We start from the raw sequence: 21,042 nt of genomic DNA, 5'->3' as shown, positions 1-21,042 counted from the left end.
CACACTTCAGTCCACTGAAACAGAAGCGAGATTTCTATTAGGAAAGTGGTTTATAGGAATGTACTGAGAGAAGGCAGCCTGGACAGAAGCCTAACAGGACAAAGTGAAAAGTTGAGAACTCAAAAGTCCAGTTTTTCTTTCTATTTTCTTTATTTTGAACGTCAGAGTTATTTTTAAATCTCCACTTTCGGATACGGTGATGTGCTGTGCTCTCCGGACAGTACCTGCGGTGATGGGCCGGGCCGGGAGATGAGCAGCGCGCGGTGTGGGGGTGCCAGGGGCGCACGAGGAGGTCTGGACGCTTAGGTAAAAACTATTTTTGTTAATGTTTGCTGTGTTCATCTTAACTCTAGCTATTCTATCAAAGCTTTAAGGAGCTTATGTGTCGAATGGTGCAGCCTATAAGAGTTTATTTCCTTTTTTCCCCTCCTTGTGGTCCAAACGACATTTTATTCTGAAACTTTTGGAGGTGTTCTAGAAGCTATGGTTTGTGAGTGTGTGTGTGTGTGTGTGTGTGTGTGTGTGTGTGTGTGTGTGTGTGTGTGTGTGTGTGTGTGCGCGCGCGCGTGTGTCTGTGTATCTGTGTGTTAGATAAGGGAATTAACGGACTTAGATTAAAAGAAAGAGGAAAAAAACGTTTCCTCTTTCAACAGGCAACTTGTCTTATTTGTATTTGAACAGCAAGCCAGGTTCTGTTATCATTATCTGATTGTTGTCTTTCTACCATGGTGATCCATAACGTGTAAATCATTCACCATTTAAATCACCTGCCATTGCATAATATAAATGATGCAGTTTATGCTGGTTCACTGTTTACTCTTTCTTAAACATGCTGGAATATTCCTTCACCGTTTCTTTTGGGAACATTTTCTATTTTTTATGGTATTGTATTGTATTTTATTGTTACTATTTGCTTTGTGGAGCTAGACAAAAAACAAAATCTATTCTCTTTGTACTGTGTTTGTTACGTACTGTTTTGTTATGTACATTTTGTATTTTTGTTTGTTGGTGTCCAGGACAGGGAATTCGTTTTTGAAAGTGTAAGAAAGGCATAAAACAATCGACAATCACTGCCGGTTGTTTAGGTGCCTACATATGAATCCATGGATTGTATTAGATGTTAAATCTTATCTGCTCATGGCAAATGTAATGGCATACCGGCATGATCCCTTTAAATGTATTTATGAAAAGTTTGGGGTAGTCATTCTCTTCTCTTTTCCTCTTCCTCTCTCTCTATGGCTTATGTTTTCATGAAAGTCATTAATATGCAAATGCTTATTGATATTGGCTTATTTTGGTTTGGGCTGTGTGATATGAAGTGCTGCATAAAGCTGGTTACATGATGTGTGTAAATATGCTTTTAAGTTCGATTCAAATGTGACTGCTGCACACAACCAGTGGCGTTTTCTCCTGGAGGCCAAGGGAAGCCAGGCTTCCCCTGTTTTTTCGGATTGTAGTTATAATTTTAATAAATAAATAAAAACACTTCGTTTAGTTCGGAAATTCTTTGTTGTGTGTTGCTGCCGGCCCGTCTCTCCCCCATTCTCATTGAGTATTTTACAAAGAGTGAAACAGCGCCCCTCTAGATGTTATGGTGAAACAGTAGATTGCACTCTCTGTTGCGAGAGGAGGCCAGCCGAAATTTGCTTCCCTTGGTGAAAAAAAATTGAGGGATTGACCAATCAGATGAGGCTCACGTCATGCCCCTGCCAACCTGTGATTGGTCAGGGCCATGCCAAGGGAAGCCAGAGGCGGCTGGCTTCCCTTGCCTCGCAATCCAATCAAATCGCATCAACTTAGTGGTGCAGTGACGCGTCCCAAAAAGCGGAAGTAAGCTGCGCTCGGTTTCCCTCGACAAAATAGCAATGGGATTTCTCCATAGGATTTTGGAAAATAGCTCGAAAAAAGGTCAGTGGAAAACGAACCTGTTAGGTAAATGCACGTTTTGTTCAGTCGGATAATATCCACATGTCTACCCTACTTTTATAATTTTCGAATCATAAATCTAATCGATAGAAGATAGATAACGTCACTGCACCACTCTCACCGCCGTTAGAAAGTAGCAAGCAACTAAAGCAAGTGCAATTATGGAGGGTGGAGATTCGGAGTATTTAATCGAAAATAATTGAACTAAACTTCCGCTGCAGCAGCAACAACAAATACAATCTGATGACAGGCCAATGCCCAAACTGGAGCTGTGTACAGCGAGGAACAAAAGAGCGAACCGGACGTAAAACGTAAAACGTCTCCTGATTTAGTTTGTGAATGAATGCTTATTAGAGTTTCGGCTGGAGAGTGCGTGCGGACCTGTCGGTCAGATAACAGGCGTGAGTAAGTCCTGCATCTGTATGATACAAATGTGTGTGAAATGATACCGGGCGCTGTAATCACTCATCTGGTTACGTTATTACATTGACCCCCCCCCCACCCCCCCCCCCACCCCAAAAGAAAGGACGTATTATTGGCTTCCCCTAATTATTTCCCCACGCCACGCTACTGCACACAACACATATTCAGAAACTGTATGAAAATGGTTTGTTACCTCCACTAACTAAATTTCCTTTCATTTACCCTAAATGTCTTGTTATCACCGCGTAAAGACACGCCATACTGTGCTGGGTAATAATCTAGAATCCGAAGACATTAGACAATCACTGCCGGTTGTTTAGGTGCCTACATTTGACATCTGCACAGAAGAGTTATTGCAGCCTAATGCAGCTGCTACCAGGGTCCCTGTAATATGCCCTCAGGGGCCGAGAGTGGCCCTGTGGTGATCATCAGTTAGTTTACAGAAGCCTGAAGAGGCCCCATCAGACACAAATCAATGTTATATCCCTATAAGGGTCTAATTGTGTGCAGATGCTGTAATAAGGAAAATATTATTACATCCAGATCATCCAAATATTGTTCTGTGATCATAACGCTGCACCATTAGTCGGTGAATCAATACATTATTTTGCAGAACATTTATTTAAAAAAAATATTGATTTTCAATCTAATGTTTCAGTAATTTCTTCAATCAAAAATGTTTAGAAAGTATTCACGGGTTCTAGATTTGCAAATGTGCTGATTTGCCTCTTTTTATACATGACATAAATGGAATATATTGGACAACAATTATTAATGCAATCTGAACAGATTGCTTGTGATGTAGGAAACTATTAATCAAGGAAACAATCAGCAGATTAATAATGAATAAAAGTACTTTCAACCATATGTAAAAATGTACACATGCCATGGTGGTGCATTAAGTACATTTATAAAAAATGGGGCCGATGCCTTGACTCTCTGCACCTCACTGACAGGTTTGTCCTTGGAGAAGCTGACCTGGACTTTTATGAAAATTGATTTAAAATGGGATGAAGAACAATTTATCATCCCATCCGTCTTCATTTGCAGATTGTGCGCCGGTACACCTGGTTTGCAAGAACTGCCCCAAATGTGTTCTTGTACTTGCTTCAGAGCCCTTCCTCTCCCTCTGCGTCCTTTCACCCCCCCATCTCCAAGAAGTAATATCCTAAGTTGTCCTGCCTGGTTTCTCAGACATCAGACCACTCTTTTGTAATGGTATGATGGCCAGGGATTTGATTTGGTCAGGATGGGTAGGTGCACATTTACAAAGGACAGATATTGATTAACAGACGTTGGTCTTGGACGTTGGTTTGGACGAAATTAGCTAATGTCTTTTTATATTATCCTCTTCCTCCTGAAACTATTGTCAGAAAGCTTGAGGTTTCACTGGTTAAAGTCTTTTTTAAATAAGCAAACAGAGATGGAGGGTTGTTGTGAAGAGCGGACAAGTCTCAATCACAAGAGCTGTGGGTGGAGCCTGTGGGGGGCATTGTATAAAGAAAGTGATCGATTTGACCCATGAACTTGTGCTGATAATTGGAACTAGAAATAAGGCTTACATTTAAAAGCTATACATTACAGTAAATCAGACTTCCATTCGACTTAATGTCTGCAGATAACATAGCTAGTAATGGCACACTGCTCCCTCCTTTCTCTTTTGCGGTACTTACATTTTTAAAGTTAATATTCAGTGGAGGTTGGTCACTGCACTGATGCATGTCGTAACGAATAAGAGCACTTGTTCTTAATGTGTTTACAATACAAGAAAACCTGAAATGAAATCCATATTAAATCAGTTACTTTAACAAATTCTTGACATGGATTCTTCTTGACACAGTTTTCCATGCTTTCTCTGTGAAAGGTGCATACAGATAGCTGTTATTTCTATGGTCAATGTTCATCATTTCTTATGTTGAGCCTGTAAAAGCCTATGTTGAGCCCCTTGAAGAGGGGTTATATTTAACTATTCCATATTCATACTTTACATATATGTTTAAAGATTGCTTTAAAAAAATGATATTTTCACGCAAAACCTTACAGTATGTCCCCACTACTTTTCAACACAAATGGTCAACCCTTGATTACTTCAGTATGCACAATAAAATTTAATCAAAATGGTGTCATTGACGCCTACCAAATGATGTGGTGCTGAGCGATGTATTTGGTATGGATTTGATTTGGCCCTTGTGATAAAAACAGGGCGTACAGGGGCATTTTGTTACGTACATTGTTGATTGCTATCATGTTGTCATCTCATGTAGTTGGGGATTGAATCAATGAAGGACTAGGTGAATGCTGATTGAAGCCTACTTACATTCATTATACACGGCATCTATTGCACGTCTGTCCATCCTGGGAGAGGGATCCCTCCTCTGTTGCTCTCCCTGAGGTTTCTCCCATTTTCCCCTTTAAACTGTGGGTTTTCTCTGGAAGTTTTTCCTTGTACGATGTGAGGGTCTAAGGACAGAGGGTGTCGTATTGTCATACTGATATTCTGTACAAACTGTGAAGTCCACTGAGACAAATGTAACATTTGTGATATTGGGCTATATAAATAAACATTGATTGATTGATTGATTGATTGATACTTGAGAGACAGGGCAAGCACGGGTACCGTGAGAACTGGAAATAGCCTCTCAACTCATAAGAGTCTGCAAATTGCTTTCAGCTATCTGATGAAGTTGAACATAGCGGGGCTCTGAGCTAAATGCTCTCATCATGCTGCAGTTACGAGGTGTTACGTTTACCACGTCCGTCATCTTACTTTATACAGAGACACAATTGAAATAAAAAAGCACTTCATTTTCTCGTTGGATTCAAAAGGCAGAGTTTTTTCTTTGACACATAATATCACATTCAGCCAATGACACATTAAAAGACATTCAAAGGAAAATACATTACATACAATACATAATGGAAGCCATGATACAACCAGGTACTCAATGGTGAGGGTGGATCAAGGTAAAATTCACATAAATTCTGTGTGCTGAGTAGCAAGCTGATTGGGTACATACAGACAGCTGAAGCTGATGGAAATGTTTAACATGTTGCAATGCAAAAATAAATACCCATCCTCCCCCAGTAAAAGGTTTACCTTGTGGAGATATTGAGCACTAGATATCAATCTGTGTTTTTACCTCAAATCAGAACCAAAAACAAGCATACTTTGTCACCATTTCTGGCCAGATCTAACTTGAAAGAAGTGCGTAATTTCAGCGTGGAACCACTCAGCCAGAGAGATTTGCATGTGCAAAAACAGAGGTCGTATGAACCAAATTGCTGATAAGAAGGTTTGTGTTGCGGACTGTTGTTAAGAAGCTCAAAGAGAGAAGGAGGTTAATGTAAAAAGAAAGTCTTGAATATTTCATTCACTTTATTTCTTTATTAGACTCCTCTATTTGATATCGCTGACATGTATTCATCAGGGTGCATTGCGGAACAGATTACACAAGAGCACCCTGCACCTTTTGTCTCTGCAAGCTACATCACATCACCAACAAACACATTTTTCATGAACATACAGCAACTGTGCACACATTCATCCAGATGTTATTTAGTGGGAATGCTGATACAGCATTCCAACTACTTGTTCTTCTACAGACAAATTCTTTATTATTATTCCGCCGGGTTATTTTGCTGCTCTTCTGCTCCCACATTCCACATCGCAGAAACTCAGTTCAAACATCAAAACGTTCAGCTCGGTCGGGAATCGATTGCTATTGCCTCTCACTGATTACTGCACATCACCATGCAAACCTTTGATCTCTGTGCTCAAGCACAGGTGTTTCATAACGTCGTTAGCTCAAACATAAACACCTGTGTTGGAGATATGACATGATGATGTCATAACTCCACCTGACATGCTCAGAACGCCACCAAACATCATATGATGGTTAACACTGTGGCCCTGAACAGCTCTACATCAAATCTGATGTTACGTAATGTGGTGTTACTATGGCAACGCATCCCTCGCCATAAAACACAATGTCGCTTTAACTCCAACTCCACGGTCCGATCGTCCCCCAATCTTCACCTGTATATCACCAGTCCCTGCCTCAACAGCTCTACGCCAAATCTGAGATCTCACCATATGACGTTTCCATGGAAACGCATCCCTTGTCATAAAACACGATGTCGCTGTAACTCCAATGGACACGGTCCGATCCTCCCCCAAACTTCACTTGTACATCACCGGTCCATGCCTCAACAGCTCTATGCCAAATCTGACATATCACCATTGGCTGCTTCCATGGAAACGCGTCCCTTGCCATAAAACACAATGTTGTTGTAACTCCTATGAAAATGGTCAAAACCAACGACGTGCGGTCAGGGGAGGCAGGGGAGGCAGAGCCTCACCTGTGATACTCCAATGTAACGGAAAAACAACTAAAGAAAAACTAAATAGTAATAATAATAAAATGTCTCCACTAATCTGTGTTGTAAATGTGCTTTATGTATGATTCCAATCGCTTTTTAAAGTCAAAATCAGCAAATTTGCTGAGCTCCGCTACAACTACGGGTAGCGATGAGAAGTGAGGCAGGGACGAGCTATGCCTTTCGTAAACCCATAGTAATTTGCTGGAGCGCGGGCTCTAATTTAACGCGGGCACTTATTTTGTGAGCAGGCTCAAGCCAGTTACTGTGGGGTGAGGTGAGGCACAGATGAGATCTGCCTCACCTCAGAATGCGTCACCCCACAGAAACTGGCTGGAGCGCGGGCACTAAGTGCATGCCTGTTACCATCTCACTGTAGGTCACCAATGTAATGTTTGTAGATCCCTTTATTAGATTTATCCTCGCCATCCATAGTCTCTAAATAACTTATTTCACGTATATATGATATTTAGGCTCGCTGGTCTCATCATATAACGGCAATGAAAAAAGCACCAGGGGAGGCAGCCATAACCTCTGCCGCACTGAAGGGGGCGCACATGAGCCCACAGGTTCTTGTTGCTACTGTTATTCTACGCAGAGACGGTAGACACAAACAACAAGCTCGACTTTTCAAATTACAGGAAGATAAGGAGGACTTTTACAAAAAAGTAATAGAGATTGTTGTCCAGAAGGAGAGCATGGACTTCATCTTCAAGTCAAGGTAAGACCACAATTGTAATGAAAATGGGATCTTACTAAGAAAGAACAATGCAATATTTAGATGTTGGGTATCCTTTTGTGGAACGGTCTGTTTAAAATGAATTGGGAGCATCAGACTAAAAAAGCTTTTGAAAATAGCCGAATATTTCGATTAAGGTCAAAATATAATATTTGTAAATCTGACTCTGAAAGAGTCAGTGCCTCACCAGCCATGAACCTCACCGCTCACCCCACCGGTCACTGGTCAAAACAGCACCAGACTTCAGATGATGGTTAATGGTCCGGCCCTCAACAGCTCTTTGTCAATTATGGGGTGTCATCATATGTCGTTTCCATGGCGACAGATCATTCACCATGAAGTTAGTTCAAACGTTTGCAGTTCAAACATTCTGCTGCTTTTCCAAGCCTTTTTACTTTCTTTAATTCTCTTATCACACATGCAAGCCCCCAGTGTTCATGTATAATTTCAATTTAAATTATTCACTTTCTTCTTACACATTACATTTCAGAATAGCAGCTCAGAGTCAGCTTTTCAGCATAAAGCATTCCAACTAGCAATTTCTTCAGGAATTGCATTCTCTAGTTTATATTATTAAATATTTTCTGCCTTATTCTGTTGTTGATATTGTATGTGTGTGTGGGGGTGGTGTTTGAGGTTTTGAAATCGTCCTTTATTCCATTGTAAAAGGCCGTCTCTTTATCACAAGTGACAACAGCAAAGTGGTGTGACAGCGTAGCATGTTAGAGGTATCTGTGTGTATATGGTTCATGCACGCGTGTTGAAAGAAGGTCTGCTTTATAAACACAATTGTTTATTTAATCAACATTGACCCAGACTGGTTTCTGACGCATGCTGTGGACACACACACACACACACACACACACACACACACACACACACACACACACACACACACACACACACACACACACACACACATACCATTTCATATTGAAAAGTCATGAAAGATATCAATAATCTTTAAATTCCTGTTTTTCATGTTTGCAGTGTCTACTCTGTTAATTGTTGTTGTATACCCGTCAATCACAAGATGGCCTTGGTGTGGTTTATTGTCTTTTTCACTATAAATGTGACCGTTTTTTACTAAATGAACATAATGCTGCATTGAAGAACATTTGAAACCAGCATTTGAGACAATAAACTAGCAAGGATAATGTTTACTGAGGTAATAACTCAACTTTGAAGTAATAACAATTTCTGGTAGACTTCTATACATATTTTTTACAACCAGTCGAGTCGCCCTCTGCCTAGTTGCTGTTTGGTTGAGTTTGAAACAAAACAGTAAAGTTTTAGGACATACGCCTACACGCTTAAACTCTCTATTGAGCTCTGTCATATATGCAAATAAACAATTGTTAAGGCAATGGTTAAGGAACTTTGTTAAGGTGAACAATATGGTTGTCACAATTAATAATCAAAAATGTTCTTAGCAGATCTGGAACATGGTAGCAGCACCCAATTTCTTCAAGATACTGTGCTGTTAAAAAATTAAGTATGCATCGAGTTAGGACGCTGAAGAGTGGAGCGAGCAGCGTCAATATTACCTGTCAGTCATCTGATCTCTATGGTACAGACACACTCGTTGGACATATGGCAAACTGCTTGTTAACTCGCAGCCATAAAGAGCAAAACAGTCATTTCAAATTGGACTATTAGCCTTCATACATCCATACTGTGACGTTCATGCATGTGCCTGCAGTGTGTGTGTGTGTACGTTAATGAGTATCTGGATAAATCTAATCTCCACCCTGCTCTGTGAGTTTCTCTGACGGACAGTGAAATTGAAAAGCATGAATCAGTCCATCTCATTCATTACGTTCCTGCGTCATCCATGACTCCATTACTCCCTCTTTCACTCTATGACTTTCAGTTATCCTGCCCCGCGTCTAAATCAATTATCTCGCCCATTTCACCCATTAAAGGTAATAATAATTCCTTTATGCAGTCTGATAAGTGAGTCAGTTAAATAAACTCCCTTTGTTTTTGTGCTGTATGTTGTTACCCCTCCTTTCCCTTTCCTTTTATTTATTCAATCCCCTCAACCTTTAGATAAATCATCCGTGTATGTGCCACTACATTTCTCCCCCCTCCAGTCCTTCTGAAACGCTCGCTCTCAAATTACCCCAGTCTGACTCTCCTTTTATTTTCTCACTCTCTTTCTTGAAGCGTAAAATTGGACCTCTCCCACCTCTGCCCATCAGTAATCTGTTCAGTATGTGTCGGTGGGTATGTGTGTGCTTAAGTGTGTGTGTGATCAGCTGAACAATTCTCCGCTAGTCCACGCCCACACCCTTGACTTTCATTCGACTACCCCACTTGGAGGCTTCGCAGTGGCACAGCGCAGCGTTCAGGTATCTTTTGTCTTCACTAAATGACAAATTATGTCTGATGAGCTACAATACAATAAAGTGTGAAGAGAGAGGAGCATGATACAACCGATAAAGAGAAGAAGAATAGACTATTCATGGGTACCACGTGACGTCACTGTATTCTAGCGCCGCCATTTTGGTGTCCGGTCACAGCAAGTCATTACAACAACAGAGAACACGGAGGAAGCAACAGAGAAAGACACATCGTGAATAATAAAGTTTGTGGATATGCCTGGGATTTGTTGTGCTGTGGGCTGTGACAATAGTCACCAGAGGAACCCCGGACTACAGTTTGTATCGATCCCCAAAGTCTTAGACCGTCGTAATAAATGGCTGGCTGCCATCAGAAGGGATCACTGGCAGCCGACATCTAACTCCAGATTTTATAGTCAACACTTCGTTTCCGGTAAGCTCTTCACTTATTGTTATCTTTTAGCTTTTTTTGTCAGAAATACGTTTTCTAAATACTTCAACATAGATAATTGAGTTGCCGAATAATAATTACCGTTAGCAGTGTAATGGTAACATAGCACTCAATATTTTTTGAGTTTTGAAAGGACTGCATTAGTTTTGCTCTGTGTTCCTTTACGCTTGAAACCGACTGCATTTGAATAAAAGACACATTTCTGGCAGAAAACTGAGAAAGAAATTGCCGTTCTCAATATTATTGAATGCATGCCTTAAATTACTTGTGTATTTATATTACATGTATTATTGCTACTTTTACTTAAGTTGGATCGTAATACTTGTCATTATCTTATTAGGAGGCCTTATACACACATTAATATTCTACCATGTTTGCCTCTGTCTGCTTAGGAAGAAAAAATGACAACCCCATGAGTCCTGCCTACATCCCCAGCCTGTTTGCGCACACGTCAGCTGGACAGCGGCAGAGAAGCATCTATGCCACCAGCAGATTTGAGCATACTCAGCAGATGAAAAGGAAACGGACTGAGACTTTGGTTTCTGATAGTGACCATGAGAATGTGGCACCTTCCAGCACCAGTGATGCCACTGGGCTTGACATCACCTTAGTTGAACAGGTAGAATGTGTGAAAGATGACCGCAGTTACTCTCAAGCCATTTTTACTGTAGCTCAGGTATTGTGGAACCATGCTCAAATGCAGCCTGCCAAGCTACAGTCAAGGCATTGACAAACGAGTGTGCACGATTAAGAGCTGAGGTTAATTGTCTTAAGGACAAAGTTAATGTGCTGTCTTTCAATGAAGAAGCCTTCAAAGGAAATGATGAGATGGTCCAGGAACTAACAGGCCTACCAAGCTATGCTAAAATGATGGTTGTTTTTGGCTTCCTCTCTGTCCAAGACTGACTCCCTTTCATAGCTTTTTATTAACACTGATGAGAATGAGGCTTAACTTACCTTTATATATTTTTGTTTATCTTTTTCATATGTCTAAGAGCATTGTTGTCAGAATGTTCAACAATACTTTAGATGTCATGTATGTCAGACTGTCACCACTTTGCCCTCAAAAGATCAAATTCAGGTTAGTCTGCCCATGTGTTTCAGGGATAATTTTAGCAACTGCACTTCCATCATTGACTGTTTTGAAATGTAGAGAAGCCAAAGAATGTAAGGGCACGTGCACAAACATACTCCTATTACAAGCACCACAACACTGTAAAATATCTAATTTCTATAACACCACAGGGTGTTACATCCTTTGTGTCAAAGGGCTGGGGGGGACGCACAAGCGACAAGTACATTACAGAAAACTGCTCATATCTTGAGAAATTATCACCAGGAGATGTTGTTCTTGCTGATAGAGGCTTCAATGTGAAAGACACTGTGGGACTGTATAATGCACAGGTGAAAATATCAGCATTCACCAAAGGCAAGCAGCAACTGCATCCACTGGAACTTGAATCCACAAGGGGACTCGCTGCCGTCAGGATCCATGTGGAAAGAGTCATTGGCCTAGTCAGGAACAAATACCCCATCCTTCAGAGCACCATCTCGCTGTCTCTTTGCCAAGCAGCCACTCAAGGACAACCTACTTCCCTTGACAAGATGGTAACAGTTTGCTGTGCTCTTTGTAATGTCTGCCCATCTGTGGTACCCACAGAATAGATAGATACTATTTGTAAGTCGCTTTTAATAAAAGCGTCAGCTAAATGAAACAAAATGTTTATTGTGTATTCCCCTTTCTATGTATGTTGGATCTTCTCTCTATTATCTTTACAATTAATACATTAAAATGTCCAGTTTTTAACTAATAAACATCACTTTTTCCAAGTATTTGTCCCTTGAGGTTTTTTAAATGCTCCTACTTATACTACAATGCATCTGCAAGTATTAGATACAGTTATTTATTGCACAATCTACAGTGTATGAATATGTAAGCTTAATGGGTAAACAAAAACCTGACCATGAAGACAAAAGAAAAAGACCAGTGTCTGACAAGAAGAGCTTATTTATTGTCAGCTTCTTAATGTCCCTCAGATGTTTTGTCAGAGGTTGCAGTGGGGGAGAAGCGTGGCACGTTTACCACCATTGAATGTGCAACATCAAAAAATGTGCTATCAAACATGATGCGCTGTTTAAAAAGTTCTTGAGGTGTCCACACAAGAAAATCACAGAACATTACCTCTGCGACACGCATTTGTGCCTGCACTTGATACATATAGCTGTGATTCAGCTTTAGGCTCATCACACCTCGCTCAGGGACGGTCAGGCAGAACCACGAGTCTTTGGTGCATTCAAGTAGACTGCGGTCTTTAGCGCTGAAAGGACACTTTATTTCTAAAATGCCAGGCTCATGGCAAGCAAAGGTCACGAGACCATCTGGGGATGCACCAATCCATGGCAGCTCTGGGTTGAGGATGAGCCCTGATGCTGCGAAATTGATGTCTTCATGGTGATCTTGCATAGCCACCAGGTAAGACTTATTGGCAGTGTCCTCGTTTTGTAAACCCCATCTGAGGAAAAGAACATGTTATTTTGGAAAAAAACTCATCACCTTAAAAAGTCCCTAAAATACTGTTATTAGAATGTTAATATCTTGTTTTACCCTCATAATATCTAGTTACTCAATTATTGTATTTATTCATGATGAAGTAGTGGAAAGAATGTGTGATTTAGTCTTGCTGCCTAAATGTATATATTCCTGGTCTTCTCCTCAACTAACAAACACTCAAAAAGAATTGAACTATCAAAAGAGCTGTAATTATCAGAAAGCAGTGAAGTTATTCTTAATACATTTAGTGATGTTTAGGATTTACAGTAAAACGTGGGTTAGCCCCTCCCCACTATGAAGGCACAACTTAACAGGTATCAACTCTGTATAATAAAATAGTATATATCTATAACTATAACTTTGGGGCCTTTTCTACAGCCTAAATCAATAACACATCAAAACATGTTATTCGGTATCTAAAATCACCGTCATCTAAATTACAGAATTATATGGGACAATTTTAATACTTTCAATTCGGTTTAAAGGTATTTGGGGAATAATAAACAATACATCAAGTGATGTCATTTAAATCAGTGTTGAGCACCTCTGAAGACTATAGCTTTGAAAACATTTCATGCTACTAGCATAACAGAGATGGGTCGAGTTGCATTGTGGGTAATTCATTAATTTAGGAGCCAGGTTTTGGAAGGGAATGACAATAAAAAATAATATATATTTGGTTGTGCATTTCATTTTTATTCCCTTTTTTACCTGATCATCCCAGACCAAAGACACACATCACTTAATGCACCAGATATTTCTAAATGTGTATATTGCATAGGCACTGTCCATTTTAAAGCACGTTTACTTGATCCAGTATTTGTAAAATACTTTATGATTTTTAAATTATATTGTGATTTTTTAGGTTTAATTTAAGGTATTTTAACATGATCCGGTCTTTGTTTTCCAATCCTGATGGTTTCCAGGATTAGTCAACTGTGGCCAAACAGGAACAGGACGTTGGAAAACGGAAAAATTAATATTAGATGGAGGAAGTGGATTATATTTGGGTTCTTTTGAAATTCTGGGAACAAGTGTACAGAAAAATGGGGCATTGGGATACATTATTTTCATAAACCTTTAAGAATTGTCTGCTTGATATCTGCAATTTATTTAGCAATTTTTGCTACAAAAGCTTTACAGCAGATTAAATTGTCACCTCATGTAGCTGCTGCCGTGTTTGGTTTCCGTTACACGTGATTAAAGCAAAGACTCAGGTCACCGATCGTGGTTCATGGCACACATTCAGGGACACTAGAGCAGCGAGGATATCGATCCAAAACAAGTCATCTTATTACAAACCTTAATCCTGCTTGAGGTCCGTTGACATTTACTCGTGTGGGTTTACCCTGCTCGGTCACATCCTGATGAACAATCTCAACAAGATCAGTGCAACGATCAGCCTCGGCTGGACAGCTGACCACCATCATGAGCGTCAGTGTGTGGAGCGCCTGCCAAACACAGATCAATATGTTATAGATCTTAATCGTGGTGGATTAAGAGGCTGATTCAAATCTTAAAGGGTCTTCTTCATGAAGACCACAGGGTTCCCGGACATTCACCTCTACTGTCACTACAACCACCACAATGCAAAAATACCGTAAAAATGAGAACACATTGTCCCAAGAACTTAGTTCCTCAGTTTTACTGTCTTACTAAAACAAACATAAGACCAAACAATTAATCGACTCCTTTTAGGGCCATAAATAAAGTAACTACCAAAAAATAATTGCTGCCCTTGAAGTTCATGCAGATAAATTAGTAAATAGATTTCTTGGTTCGATATCATATTAAAGATGAAGATGACATTTATGAAATGCTTTAGAAGTTCTTAAAACTTGTTAATATCCGCAGTATAATCGAGGTTTAAGTACATCAAAGGGAGGAAAGAGATAACACAGTGAATCCACATATCTCAGTCCAATTAAAAATGAAACCATATTACATATATCCATAGTGAGTGTTTAAAGGGGGCTGACAGGACAAGACAATTAAAGAGATCATTCTTTCATGATACCACTAAGGCTCATTAGATCTGACATTACATCTTATCACCCCCGTCCGTATAAAGCAGAAATGAGCAGTATTTGTTATGATTAGCTTAGACCTGTTTTAACTGATTGCTTATTGTGCTCTTAGTCTGCAGAAACACTGAAACATTTCTGAAGCGGGGGCGAGCCTCACCACAGTGTACACCACATGGTCAGCATTAAGCTGTGAGAATAAACAATCATACCTTGCCAGAAGTAGGTTTAAAAATCATCAAAACCAAACCATACAGGGATATTGTAAGCTAGGAGAGCTGCTTCTAACGGCCCCTACACACGGCGGCGTGCGTTGCCGCTTGGCGTGTCTTGAGCTTGGGGAGTTTATGCGAGCAACGCGACCAACAACCAATCACATGAATCTCTCCTGTCAATTGCATAAAAGGTTTTACATGTCACACTTTACATGATGAACATTTATGACATTAATGTCGATGCTGCTATTTTACGCAACATTCCCTGCTGGCTAAATACTGTCTATGCCTGCTAGCTGTCCATTCAAATGAAATACACTGGATACAAACTCCTCAAACAGGTGAAAACCTACCAGTTTCACCCACTGTCTCTGCCACCTCCCTCCATGCCTGGCTCCTCCGGTTTGTATCCCGGTAGGTGAACAGGGACTGATCATAAAGCACCGGGTGATTCCCTACCGCTATGATTATTTTCTCCTCCATTTTTTGGCATATGAGGAAATAAACTGCGGTCTGGCTCTCCCAGCATACACGCAGTTTGATTGGCTAGCGCTTGTACTGGCAGATTTGCATAAACGGGATTTGATTGGCAGATACCTCCATCGAGGCAGCAAAAGTTGAACATTGTTCTACTTTTGCAGCGAGCACCACGAGAGAAGCTACGCTTTGCTCCCACAATGCAGTTCGGCGAATCGTGACGTCACCCCATTCAAAGTGAATGGGCAGGAGCGTTGAAGCGGCAACGCACGCCGCCGTGTGTAGGGGCCGTAAGTGTGAAAAAGTTTAGGAAGGTTCTTGCTGCTGCTGCAGGAAAGGCTGGTTTGAGTAATAGATTCATAAGTTTGAAGGCTTATCAGACGCCTGCACACTGCTCTGTGATTTATACCACTGTGAAGAAGGATCTTACAAGCTTCAATTGATCACATTCACACAGCAATCACAACCTAAACACTGTTAATACAATGTTTTTCAAGTTTGATTTATCAGGACCGGGAACTTACAGATATTTGAGTGGCCCAATGCAGAGCCTTGCTGGATGCCGTTGCGCTGTGTTGGCCAACACTCTGAGTCAGTACCTTACTGTGATGACCTATTTGAAATGAATGAGGAGGCTGTGTTTGGGATGCTGCGTTGTTGTCTGTTTGTGTTTTTGCCAAAACTGAAAGCTGACAAAAATATTAAGCTGGTTGTTAGTCACGCTGCGTGTGACACATAAAGGTACATCTGACATAGTTTGATTGACCTTTTGTATTTTTATCTCGGTAGGTTTTTAGTCACACCATAGTGTTCATTTATGATACAGGCACCAGTGACTTGAAAAAGGTTTTAAATGTAAATGTATTCCGCTTTTCTTTTTCTATAGTTAGATCATTGAAGGACAGAGTAATGAGGGTCAAAAACAGAATATCTTTTTTAAAACCTTTATCTGTCCCACAGAGGGGAACTGTGAAAGATCTCTGCATTTGACCCATCCTATCGTTAGGAACAGTCGGCTGCCATTATGTAAGGCGCCCGGGGAGCAGTGTAGGGAGAGTGCCTTGCTCAGGAACACCTTGGTAGTACTTCGACTTTCCGAGACTTGAAATGGTGACCTTCCAGTTCCCAAGCCAAGTCCCTATGGACTTTGGCACCGCCGCCCCCATTTAGAAAGTCACTGATTTGGAACAGGTAAAACTGTCAATCAGAACTACTGTATGACATCTGATGATCAAAATGATTAAGAAAACCTTTCTTGTGTAAAATGAAGGAATACAAATAAGAGCTTCAGTGGGTATAAAATAGTGTTTTAGTAACAGTAAACTGTTTGCGTTAAGGCCTCCGCTGCTGGCTGAGGATCATCCTCTCTTTACTCTGTCAGTCATTTAATGTACACACTCATCAACCTGTCTTATTATATTATATGTGTGTATCCACTCTCCTTGCCATAATTGATTTTCCTTCAGATTTTCTTGCTTCTTAATCTCCTGACAGAGAGCGCCTGAGGCTGGATGGATGGCCGAGGCTTCATGTTGATATCTTAATGAAGCTGCTTGTCACAGCTCTTGTGTTCTGACACTGACGCTTTAATGAATGGCATTCAGTGTGCCAACCGGGCCCTGTGGAGCTCTCCAGTCGTTATGTTTTCCTTTTCAAATTCATTCACCTTTTCCTCTGTCATATTGCTTTGAAGCAGAAAGGTAGCGAGGTAGAGTGCTGTCAATCAAACCTCACAGTTATCATTCTCTATCAGTAGCACATATTTTCCGCTGACTTGTACATATCCTTCCTTCCAGTCACACACACTGTCATATGTTAATCATTGTTAGGTCTCAGCAGTTATTTTTATTTCCTGCTGATTGGTGTTTTTGACAAAGAAATACTCCTGCTGTGTTTGTTATTTTATTCAACACTGAATCTGGGGCAGTCTTGTAGGACAGGAAGCTAATGTGATCACCTTGAGTTCAAGCTGTTGCCAAGCAAACACAACACGAGAAGAGGTATAATCAGCGAAATAAGTTAAACACCCTGTTTGTGTGGAGCACAATGTCACGATTCTCATGTTATGTCACGTTTATAGTTTTGTAGGTTTGGGTGTTTTTGCTGTTTTCCATGTCATGTTTTCCTTTGGGTTATTGTCTGGTCCTTTTCCCTGTATTTTCCTCTTGTCATTAGTTTCCCTGGTGTGTCTAATTGTCTGATTATGTTCACCTGGGCCCCTGTGTTTTCTCCTCCCTCCTCACCTGTGTCTTGTTGTGTGATTGAGTCTTGTGTGTATTTAAGTTCCGGGTTGTCTGTCTGTCTTGGTCGGTTCGTCTTGTTCCCTGACTAGTTCTGCGGTGAGTGTTCTGTTTGTCATTGTACATATATCTCATAGCCTTGAAATAAAGGAAGTTCAGTTTATATCTGCATTTGGGTCCTGCTTGTTTCACAAACCGTGACACACAGTGTGTAATTAAGGTCTGAATGTATTTTATTGAATAACACTTCAAACCATGTTTAGTGGTGGATTCATCCACCATTTTTCATGTTACTGTCAAGTGCTATGAAGGGGTTTCAAAGGTTAAGGAGACATCTTGCAAAGGAAATTGTATACTTGTATGAAGAAGAGAGACATTGTAGAAATAGAAATGTAAATGTTCTTACTGTACCTTGAAGAGGCTGAATAAACAGACTCAGGTTGTTTCTCAATGTCGAGGAAGGCTGCTCCAGAGCCACTATTTCAAGCATACTACGTCATTGAGTGCCGCCGAAGTACTGTTCCAATGTCCAGTCTACCGAGCCCGGCGTACTTAGTTTGGAGAAATTTAGAGGCTGCACATGTGTAGACTCCGCGGTCTTAAAATCCCCACAATGCTTTGCGCACGGACCAATTTCCCCAAATCTGTGGCTGAAAATGTAAGGCGGGGGCTATCATATGATGCACATCTGCACACTTGCTCGCCTGTTCCACTCTTTGTTTTCCGAATGCCAGGAAGTATTCTTGCCTCGCTTCTGAAGCAAGATGCTCGGAAGACGTGCTACCAAGCAAGCGTACTCAAGATTGAGAAACACCCAGTGAGCCTGGAAAGCAGCTCTACAGGACCTTCAGCTGTGCGTCATGAGGCATGCAATAATCCTTAACATCCACACTATTACTGTATAAAGACACACACAGGCAAAATGATCCTCTATATCCTGCCCTCAATATCTTGTAATCTCATATCCAACAGTTTAGATGAACAGATATCACCATAAAACTTCCGCAATTACATGAAGACGATTATTTTTTCTTTTACAAGTTTTCTTCTTTCATAATTCTTGTTTCATTTTGTAGAACCATTAGAGGAAATGGTTTTTACAAAGGGAGTTTTGGATATCTTATTAGAAATAGAATGTTTTATAAATCAGGCTATGCATTATATATGACATACATCTGTAAAAACCTTCATAAAAGGGACAAGAATGGCAAGGGTTTGTTGTTTTGAGGTGCTACTGAAGTGGACATTTGTACACTGAGTGAGAAAAAACCAGTTCATTAAAAATGTCCTTCAGCTATGTATTGTTAAATTCCATATTTAAAAACAATGATGATTCACCTTTAGTGTCTCGCCTTTAGAGCATCCATTGGTGCCTTATGTCCCCAAGAGGGAGCAAGACCAAACTATGCATGTTAAATTTGCATTTGTTCATTAAGTGAGGAAAGTTTAGCAAAAACGTTGTAATGAATGTAGACAGGATGCGTACACAGAAGACACGCGGTTAGTGAACTGGGCCTAGTTTCCTCCATAAGTGATCTCATTTCCATTTCCAACATTATGGCTCATCTGACAGTAACACATGCGTCTTCTTGCTCATACAAACTGCTACTTCTTATATTAACAGCTGTTACGTCTGATCTCATGCCGCAAGCTGTGTCCTTAGTGGTCTTCATTTCTAAAAGTAGAAACTACACAGTTCATTTGCATTTTTAAAACAGCATGTTTCCACCCACTGGCGAAATCGGCTGATGCTCTGGAGGCTGCTAATGTGAGGTGTTGGATGATATGGTGTCACCAAAGACAGTCACATCGTCCATACTGTGTGGCCAACTGTTCATATTTGTTCATAGTATTTAATTTCCCTAATCAACATCAGTAATGCATAGGCTCGCAGACCGAGGCCACAACCGCGCACTCACGCACACTCACATAATTTCCTGCAGGCCCCTTCAGTCATGCTCTGTATATAAAAATGTAACCATGCATGCAACATAAGAATTATCAACCCGGCCGAAAAAATAAACACTAAACAATACGTACGAGGCTGATGGGTTTTTGTACTGATGACATTTTGCATATTAATTCAATGCATTTACACATACATGCTGAAGGGGACAGAGAGTGGAGAGCAGAAGGACAGGGAATTGTGGGTATGCCAATATATAGTAAAGCCCTGGAGGTAGCATGAGAGGGACATATGTTTTCATATAGTTTGAAGGAGAGTATTGCTGCACTGCTCTTCATTAAAGGAAAGCCCAAAGGGACAATCAGGCGAATAGCATATAGTTGCTGTTTTAGTTTTCTTTTATTGTTTAAAGTGTTTGGCTCGAAATACCAAACAGATCGTGCATTGTAGCATCCCATAATCCCCTCTGTTTCAGCCCTGTTTCAAAAGTGCTGATTCTCTGTCTGTTACTTTAGATGAAAATAAGGAGCCACCCCCCACGCCCCTCTGAGAGATATTTGGTTAAAAAGAACACAATGGTGGTCTAGGAGGAGATTCAGGTGATAAGGGGGGGGGGGTTACCTTGGTTGGTGATTGGCTAATGGTTACACAACCCCAAAAAAACATTATGAGATCATAAAGTGGCCAAAATCTGATCAGCTCATTTTCAGATATATACATTTATATAGTTTTTATATAAATGGATCAGGACAAAAAGTTAGCGTATCTTTTTTCCTGAAACGTTCAGAATATCTTTACAGAGGGGACACATGTTTATGTATAAAAGACGTGAAAAAGTGGATCTTGCATAATAGGTGACCTTTAAAAAATAACTTGCTATTTTGATCTGGTGTCTTCATCAAAGAATATTAATGCAGTGCTAAGATATACACCTTGACACGTATAGCAACAGTATCTAGGTGGGCAGGGTTTAATGAACAGTCAATAGTCTGTGCCTCTGCATCAATGTTTCAGGGCGAAAAGACTTTCCACTCAACTGTGGGACCGCCGAGTCCCGGTCCCTGCAGAGTCACAGTCCATGTAACCTGAGTGTCAGAGCCTCTATGTTCAATCCAACCGTTCTTTCCATAATCACTCTCTGCGGCTCGGTGCTCCTGTCCAAGCTCCGTCCCGCTGTCCATTATTAATGAAGCCCAGCCTGCTCTGCAGAGAGTCAGCAGCTATGACAAACCTGCTGCTACACACAAATATTTACACTCAACAGGCTTAGTGTGTGTCTGCCTCCAACACCTGAAGGAAGAAAAAATGTATAACTGATTTATAAAACCTTGTATTTCTAATAAGATATCCAAAACTCCCTTTGTAAAA

At 40.6% G+C, this 21,042-nt stretch overlaps 1 protein-coding gene across 2 annotated transcripts in view; it reads left to right on the top strand.

The window, feature by feature from the left end:
- The window catches only part of gcgrb (glucagon receptor b), a 54,239-nt gene continuing 33,197 nt past the window's right edge, over nt 1–21,042 (top strand). For both annotated transcript variants that reach the window (XM_079647486.1, XM_079647485.1), the window contains exon 1: nt 1–306. The gene's annotated coding sequence lies outside the window, so the exon portion shown is untranslated. The remainder of the gene's footprint in view (nt 307–21,042) is intronic.

Source organism: Notothenia rossii, assembly GCF_949606895.1.
Source record: "Notothenia rossii genome assembly, chromosome: 1".
Lineage (NCBI taxonomy): Eukaryota > Metazoa > Chordata > Actinopteri > Perciformes > Nototheniidae > Notothenia > Notothenia rossii.
Note: the sequence above shows the minus strand (reverse complement) of the source record. Positions and strands in the feature narration are given on the sequence as shown.